We start from the raw sequence: 9,047 nt of genomic DNA on the forward strand, positions 1-9,047 counted from the left end.
GGATTAGACAAAGATTTTTTCTACAACAAAGACATGTTGTGCGTACAAACACTCCAAACACCCCACAGGACTGACATCCCCGTTATTTGCAAGAGGAAGCGACGCAGGTACAGAGGACAAAGAGAAAGCTGCCGTTACCGTCAATACTACTCGCCAACGTGCAATCATTGGACAATAAATTAGACGAGGTACAATCACGAATATCCTACCAACGGGACATCAAAAACTGTAATATCCTATGTTTCACGGAATCGTGGCTGAATGAAGACATGGATATTCAGCTAGCGGGATACACGCTGCACCGGCAAGATAGAACAGCACACTCCGGTAAGACGAGGGGTGGGGGGCGGTCTGTGCATATTTGTAAACAACAGCTGGTGCCCAAAATCTAAGGAAGTCTCTAGATTTTGCTCGCCTGAAGTAGAGTATATTGTGATAAATTGCAGGCCACACTACTTGCCTGGAGAGCGTTCAGCTATACTTTCATGGCTGTTTGTTTACCACCAAAGACAGATGCTGGCACTAAGACCTCACTCAGTCAGCTGTATAAAGAAATAAACAGACAGGAAACCACTCACCCAGAGGCGGCGCTCCTAGTGGCCGGAGACTTTAATGCAGGGAAACTTAAATCAGTTCTACCAAATTTCTATCAACACGTTAAATGTGCAAACAGAGGGAAAACAATTCTAGATCACCTATACTCCACACACAGAGACGCATACAAAGCTCTCCCTTGCCCTCCATTTGGTAAATCCCACCACAACTCTATCCTCCTGATTCCTGCTTACAAACAAAAATTAAAGCAGGGAGCACCAGTGACTCGGTCTATAAAAAAAATGGTCAGATGAAGCAGATGCTAAACTACATGACTGTTTTGCTATCACAGACTGGAACATGTTCCGGGATTCTTCCGATGACATCGAGGAATACACCACATCAGTCACTGGCTTTATCAATAAGTGTGTCGATGACGTCGTCCCCACAGTGACTGTACGTACATACCCCAACCAGAAGCCATGGATTACAGGCAACATTCGCACTGAGCTAAAGTGTAGAGCTGCTGCTTTCAAGGTGCTGGACTCTAACTCGGAAGCTTACAAGAAATCCTGCTATGCCCCCAGACGGCAGGGCTTGCAAACTATTACAGACTACAAAGGGAAGCACAGCTGCGAGCTGCCCAGTGACACGAGCCTACCAGACGGAATAAATCACTTCTATGCTCGCTTCGAGGCAAGCAACACTGAGGCATGCATGAGATCATCAGCTGTTCCGGACGACTGTGTGATCACGCTCTCCGTAGCCGACTTGAGTAAGACCTTTAAACAGGTCAACATACACAAGGCTGCGGGGCCAGATGGATTACCAGGACTTGTACTCCGGGCATGTGCTGACCAACTGGCAGGTGTCTTCACTGACATTTTCAACATGTCCCTGATTGAGTCTGTAATACCAACATGTTTCAAGCAGACCACCATAGTCCCTGTGCCCAAGAACACAAAGGCAACCTGCCTAAATGACTACAGACCCGTAGCACTCACGTCCGTAACCATGAAGTGCTTTGAAAGGTTGGTAATGGCTCACATCAACACCATTATCCCAGAACCCCTAGACCCACTCCAATATGGCATACCGCCCAAACAGATCCACAGATGATGCAATCTCTATTGCACTCCACACTGCCCTTTCCCACCTGGACAAAAGGAACACTTATGTGAGAATGCTATTCATTGACTACAGCTCAGCGTTCAACACCATAGTACCCTCAAAGCTCATCACTAAGCTAATGATCCTGGGACTAAACACCTCCCTCTGCAACTGGATCCTGGACTTCCTGACGGGCCGCCCCAGGTGGTGAGGGTAGGTACTAACACATCTGCCATGCTGATCCTCAACACTGGAGCTCCACAGGGGTGCTTGCTCAGTCCCCTCCTGTACTCCCTGTTCACCCACGACTGCATGGCCAGGCATGACTCCAACACCATCATTACGTTTGCAGACGACACAAGAGGCCTGATCACAGACAACGACAAGACAGCCTATAAGGAGGAGGTCAGAGACCTGGCCGTGTGGTGGAAGAATAACAATCTATCCCTCAACGTAGCAAAGACTAAGGAGATGATTGTGGAGTACAGGAGAAGACTGAGCATGCCCACATTCTCATCGACGGGGCTGTAGTGGAGCATGTTGAGAGCTTCAAGTTCCTCAGTGTCCACATCAACAACAAACTAGAATGGTCCAAACACACCAAGACAGTCGTGAAGAGGGCACGACAAAGCCTATTCCCCCTCAGGAAACTAAAAAGATTTAGCATGAGTCCTGAGATCCTCAAAAGGTTCTACAGCTGCCACATCGAGAGCACTGGGTGCATCATTGCCTGGTATGGCAACTGCTCGGCCTCCGACCACAAGGCACTACAGAGGGTAGTTCGTACGGCACAATACATCACTGGGGCCAGGCTTCCTGCCATCCAGGACCTCTATACCAGGCAGTGTCAGAGGAAGGCCCTAAAAATTGTCAAAGACTCCAGCCACCCTAGTCATTGACTGTTCTCTCTGCTACCACACGGCAAGCAGTTCCGGAGTGCAAAGTCTAGATCCAAGAGGCTTCTAAACAGCTTCTACCCCCAAGCCATAAGACTCCTGAACACCTAATCAAATGGCTACCCAGACTATTTGCATTGCCCTCCCCCTTTTGCACCGCTGCTACTCTCTGTTGTTATCATCTATGTATAGTCACTTTAATAACTCTACCTACAGTACAAGTACATATTACCTAAACTAACCGGTGCCCCTGCACATTGACTCTGTACCGGTACCCCACTGTATATTGCTATTGTTATTTTACTGCTGCTCTTTAATTACTTATTACTTTTATTTCTTATTCTTATTCATTTTTATTCATTAAAAAAAACGGAATTGTTGGTTAGGGGCTCGTAAGTAAGCATTTCACTGTAAGGTCTATAAGGTCTACGTGTTGTATTCGGCGCATGTGACTAATACAATTTGATTTGTTTTTTATTTGAGAGAGAAAAATCCACCGCATCTGCTGAAGTCACACTTCAGAACTATGTTTGTCAGACCATGAGACATCCCGAAAATCGGTCTTCTCACTAAAGCATCTTTAGCTTCCAAACGGGTTCACATACAAACTATTATAACCCCCACAAGCGCCAGGGGACTCTCTGAAGGTAACCGGTACTGGTAATAAAAACAAATCAATGGAAGTATGAATGTAGTTTTGTGCCCACCCCAAAAAAGGTTTAAATATGTGCAAAAATTATAATATATATTATATATAAAGTACCAGTCAAAAGTTTGGACACTAAAGGGTTAAAGGTTTAAACTCATTAAAGGGTTTTTCTTTATTTGACTATTTTCTGAATCATGTAGTAACCAAAGAAGTGTTAAACAAATCCAAATGTATTTTAGATTTTAGATTGTTCAAGTAGCCACCCTTTGCCTTGATGACAGCTTTGCACACTCTTAGCATTCTCTCAACCAGTTTCAAGAGGTAGTCACCTGGAATGCGTTTCAATTAACAGTTGTGCCTGTCAATGGTGAGTGTAGCTGGTGCATGGAAGTCAGGCACAGGAGAGCAGAGATGAATGGACAAAGCACTTTACTTAGGCAATCATAATACAGAACGCAACCGCGTCACAACACAAATGCCCAAAGAACAATGCCCAAAGAACAAGTGAGGCAGCACAAAGTACAAAACCCAAGTACAAAGTACCGGCTGCCACAAAGCACGGGTATAAAACAAAACCCAGCGCAAACCAGCCAGAAGCGTACCAACCTTGACAATAAACAATACCCCACACAGACATGGAGGGAACAGAGGGCTAAATACACATGTTAATTAGTAGGAGATGTAAACCAGGTGTGCAGGAAGACAAGACAAAACAAATGGAAAATGAAAGGTGAATTGGCAATGGCTAGAAGACCGGTAACGTCGACCGCCGAACGCCGCCCAAACAAGGAGAGGAACTGACTTCGGCGGAAGTCGTGACAGTGCCTTATTAATGTCTTTCCTGCTTAATGCGCTTGAGTCAATCAGTTGTGTTGTGACAAGGTAGGGGTTGTATACAGACGATAGCCGTATTTGGTAAAATACCAAGCAACAAAAAAAAGTCAGTTCATCATTTCTTTAAGACATGAAGGTCTGTTAATGCGGAAAATGTCAAGAAGAAGAAGTTTTTTCAAGCACAGTCACGAAGAATCTTCAAGCGCTTTGATGAAACTGGCTCTCATGAGGACCGCCACAGGAAAGGAAGACCCAGAGTTACCTCTGCTGCAGAGGACAAGTTCATTAGAGTTACCTGCCTCCGAAATTGCAGCCCAAATAAATGCTTCAGAGTTCAAGTTACAGACACATCTCAACATCAACTGTTCAGAGGAGACTGCGTGAAACAGGCCTTTATGGTTGAATTGCTGCAAAGAAACCACTACTAAAGGACACCAATAAGAAGAAGAGACTTGCTTGGCCCAAGAAACACGATCAATGGACATTAGACCGGTGGAAATCTGGCCTTTGGTTTGATGAGTCCAAATGTGAGATTTTTGATTCCAACCGCCGTGTCTATATGAGACGCAGAGTATGTGAACGGATGATCTCTGCATGTGTGGTTCCTACCGTGAAGCATAGAGGAGTTGTGATGGTCTGGGGGTGCTTTGCTGGTGACACTGTCGGTGATTTATTTATATTTCAAGAAACACTTAACCAGCATGGCTACCTCAGCATTCTGCAGCGATACGCCAACCCTTCTGGTTTGCGCTTATTGGGACTGATGGAAAAGCATTCCACATGAAGCTGATTGAGAGAATGCCAAGAGTGTGCAAAGCTATCATCAAGGCAAAGGGTGACTACTTTGAACAATCTAAAATCTAAAATACATTTGGATTTGTTTAACACTTTTTTGGTTGCTATATGATTCCATATGTGCTATTTCATTGTTTTGATGTCTTCACTATTATTCTACAATGTAGAAAATAGTCAAACAAAACAACAACAAAAAACTTGAATGAGTAGATGTGTCCAAACTTTTGACTGGTACTGCATATTTTCTGAGCTTTCTTATATCTTTTAGACTCCATAACCTTGTTTCTTATAATTCATTTGCCATTAATGAATGTGTTATTCAATGCGTTTATCTGGGCTATAGTAGTAAAGGACAAATTCAATATTATATTTGTTGGACCAAAAATGGGTCCTAAAATTTTTAAGCAAAAAGCTAAATTATGACAATCTTATTAAAACAATTCCAAATGTTAGCTTAGAACCCCCCCCCCCCCAACAGGTTAGACTTTAAATAAATAATATGTTATTCTGCTCCCTGTGTGGTTTGTCATAAAATATTGCTGTAGATTACAAAAGATAAATTAATGGAGAGACAAAGAGACAAACGGGGTACAAGGAGAGTTCCCCACCATGATAAATCAATAAACATTGGAAAAGTAAGTCTGTGGGAAAAGTCTGTCTTTCTGAAGAGTTACTAAATGCGGGCAACCAGACCTGTATATACATTAGTAACATAACCATGGCTGGAGTTCTTGACTAAAACACAATACTTCACAAACAACAACAAAAACGCTTAGTCATTCTGGACTTCCCGTTATATTTTCCCTCCTTTAAGCGAGAGAGAGGAACCAGAATGATAACAGTGTTGGATCACACATTAAACTGTCCCTTTATAAAAACAATCAAATATGTCACAGACTCACCGTTGCTAAACTAACAGAGTAAAGTCCAGCAGGTCAGCTAGCTAGCTTGTGTTAGGCTATATTTACATAGCTAGCGGGGGAGAGAAATGGATGGCTAGGTCGCTCACCTCCCCTGGATACAGGAGTAAATCACAGATTAAATAGTTTATGGCATTCTTAAGGGTGTTTAGCCGTGTGAGGGCCCCTGGGATTAAATGGGTTTATGGTATATTTCATGAGTAGAATAAATCGTTGTGGTATAGAAGTGTTTTCACACAACTGCATTAGCGCTCTGCGCTAACGGGTAATCCGGCGGGAAATGGCTACCTCTGGGACTAAGAGGGCACTTGTTTCAAAACAAACATGGCCAAAAACCCAACAAACTCCCTGTAATCCACATTTACAGGGAGATTAGGATTGGATTTTCTGCTCTGCTCCCCAGGGGCCTCATTTATAACCGTTGCGTAAATTTCAGACAACATTTTTGCACGCGCCATTTTTAAAAAGTCTGCTCACGTATATTGAAATGTATAAATTTGGGGCACGCCATACATAGCATATTTCCCGTTACATGGTGACCAAAACAACTCAGTGTGTGCGTCTGCCATCTGTGCATGTTGATTTTGCCTTTCCTCACCAGACCCACGCAGGTTGAAACACCAAAAACAACTCTCAACCAACAATATTAATTTGGGGACAATGTCACAGCCATTAAAAGAACTGGACCAAGGTGGAGCCTGGTGAGCGTACATATTCTCTTTTATTCTAAATGACGACCGACAAAACAATAAACAATACAAAACAAAAACAAACCGTGAAGCTTAAGGCTAAGTGCCATCAAACAAAGTTAACTTCCCACAAACACAGATGGGAAAAGGGTACCTAAGTATGGTTCCCATTCAGAGACAACGATAGACAGCTGTCCCTGATTGAGAACCATACCCGGCCAAAACCTAGAAATAGAAAATCATAGAAACACAAAACATAGAATGCCCACCCCAACTCACGCCCTGACCAAACCAAAATAGAGACATAAAAAGGATCTCAAAGGTCAGGGCGTGACAGACAGGTTAAAACACACACAAAGCATGTATGGACATTTTGCTAGCTTGATGTTGCTAGCTAATTTGTCCTAGGAAATATCCAACTTTGGGTTGTTATTTTTCCTGAAATGCACATGATCCTTTTTTCCCCGGATCTTTGTAGAATTTTTACCCATTTTGAGTCACACAAAATCAACAATTTAAAAAAAATGGTAAATTAATCCACAAATAAAATGGGAAACTTAGATAGTTTTAGGTTAGTTTTCTTTGATTATTATCTCCTCGTTCATACTTCTTCTTCTTCTGTGGATTTTATATAGCGGTTGGCAACCAACTTTAAGGTGGATTACCGTCACCAACTGTACTGGAGCATCGACCTTGTTCATCTTTTAACCACCCATGTGGGTTAGTATGGGATAGGGAGGACATGCAGCGCATATTTTTTACTCTGAAATGGTTATGAAAATAAAATATGTAAAAGATTCCTATAAAAAATTAAACACTAATTTTTGCTTTTCTTACTAACAGGAAATGGCTGCATTCGAAATAAGCTTTTCATCATGTCCCCCATTTGCACACAATACTTACTTGCCAGCTTGCAATACAATATTTAAACCACTAGCAGATGTGTGTACACATGGTCTAAGGTTTGCGGGGAGGTGAGCACTTTCTCATGTCAAGTACAATTTGTAAAATGCCAAATTTTGTGTGACAACTGGCACATGCGCATTTTGAGGTATATTTTGTACATACGCAGTTTATAAATGAGGCCACAGGATACTTCCTGGTTACCATCTAGGTTGAAGATAACAAGTATATTCAACCTAGGTTACCATGGGCTTCCATAATTAGCATAATTGGTTCAGAGGGTGTGATATAACTGAAGAAACTGTCACGCCTGCCCCCCCCCCCGGCTTTAAATGGCGCCAGGCTGCCCATCATTACGCACACCTGTCACCTTTGTGGAACAGACGGATATAGGGAAGGCAATCCAAACATAAAGGAGTACAGGTGAGTCCAATGAAGTGCTGACCAAGGTTGCCAGGTGCACGGTGTTTCCTCTGACATGGGGATGAAACAGGAACAGACGGATATAGGGAAGGCAATCAAAACATAAAGGAGTACAGCTGAGTCCAATGAAGTGCTGACCAAGGTTGCCAGGTGCATGGTGTTTCCTCCGACACATTGGTGTGGCTGGCTTCCGGGTTGGATGCGCGCTATGTTAAGAAGCAGTGCGGCTTGGTTGGGTTGTGCATCGGAGGACGCATGACTTTCAACCTTCGTCTCTCCTGAGCCCGTACGGGAGTTTTAGTGATGAGACAAGATAGTAGCTACTAAACAATTGGATACCACGAAATGGGTCAAAAAAAGAATTAATACATTTAAAAAAAATAAGGTTCACTCCCTGCACTTGCTTCTCGCCTCCAAGCGTCTCTCCTTACAGAACGCTGACACAACAATTTGAATAATCAGGGAGTTTTGGTTTTTATTTTTGTTGTTGACGTCAGGTCCGGGTGTTGCTGCTGATGGAACCGGGGGTATCTCAGCTGGTTCATCGGGCTTCCATGACTTAGCTGGCTCGAGAGCTTTCCTTGCCTCGGTTGCCTTGGCAGGCTCCCATCCCACGTCATGCCTCAGCCTGCTCGTCAGGCTTTCATGCCTCAGCCAGATCGTCAGGCTCCCACGCCTCAGCCGGATCGTAGGGCTTCTACGCCTCAGCCGGCTTGTCTGGTGCCCATGTCTCGGCCCATCTTGCTCACCCAGGTGGGACGCCTGGTGGCGCCTCCAGAGGGGGGTCATGCCTGCTCCCGCTCCCCCTACCTGGCACTCCTGCCCATCATTACACACACCTGTCACCTTCGTTACGCACATCAGCGCTTCATTGGACTCACCTGTACTCCTTCACGTTTTGATTGCCTTCCCTATATCTGTCTGTTCCTCTTTTTCATCTCCGTGTCAGCATTATTGTCATTATGTTTCTCATGTCCAGACGCTGTCCTGTCGTGTTTCATGTCTGTTTATTAATTAAATGTTCACTCCCTGTACTTGCTTCTCGTCTCCAAGCGTCTCTCCTTACAGAACGCTGACACAACAATTTGAATAATCAGGGAGTATTTGTTTTTGTTGGTGACGTCGGGTCTGGGTGTTGTTGCCGATGGAACTGGGGGTACCTCAGCTGGCTCGTCGGGCTTGCACGCCTTAGCTGGCTCGAGAAATTTCCTTGCCTCGGTTGGTTCGGCAGGCTCCCATCCCACGTCATGCCTCAGCCGGCTTACACGCCTCAGCCGGATCGTAGTGCTTCTAC

The sequence above is a fragment of the Oncorhynchus nerka genome, linkage group LG24 (genome assembly GCF_034236695.1).
Source record: "Oncorhynchus nerka isolate Pitt River linkage group LG24, Oner_Uvic_2.0, whole genome shotgun sequence".
NCBI classification, from domain to species: Eukaryota; Metazoa; Chordata; class Actinopteri; order Salmoniformes; family Salmonidae; genus Oncorhynchus; species Oncorhynchus nerka.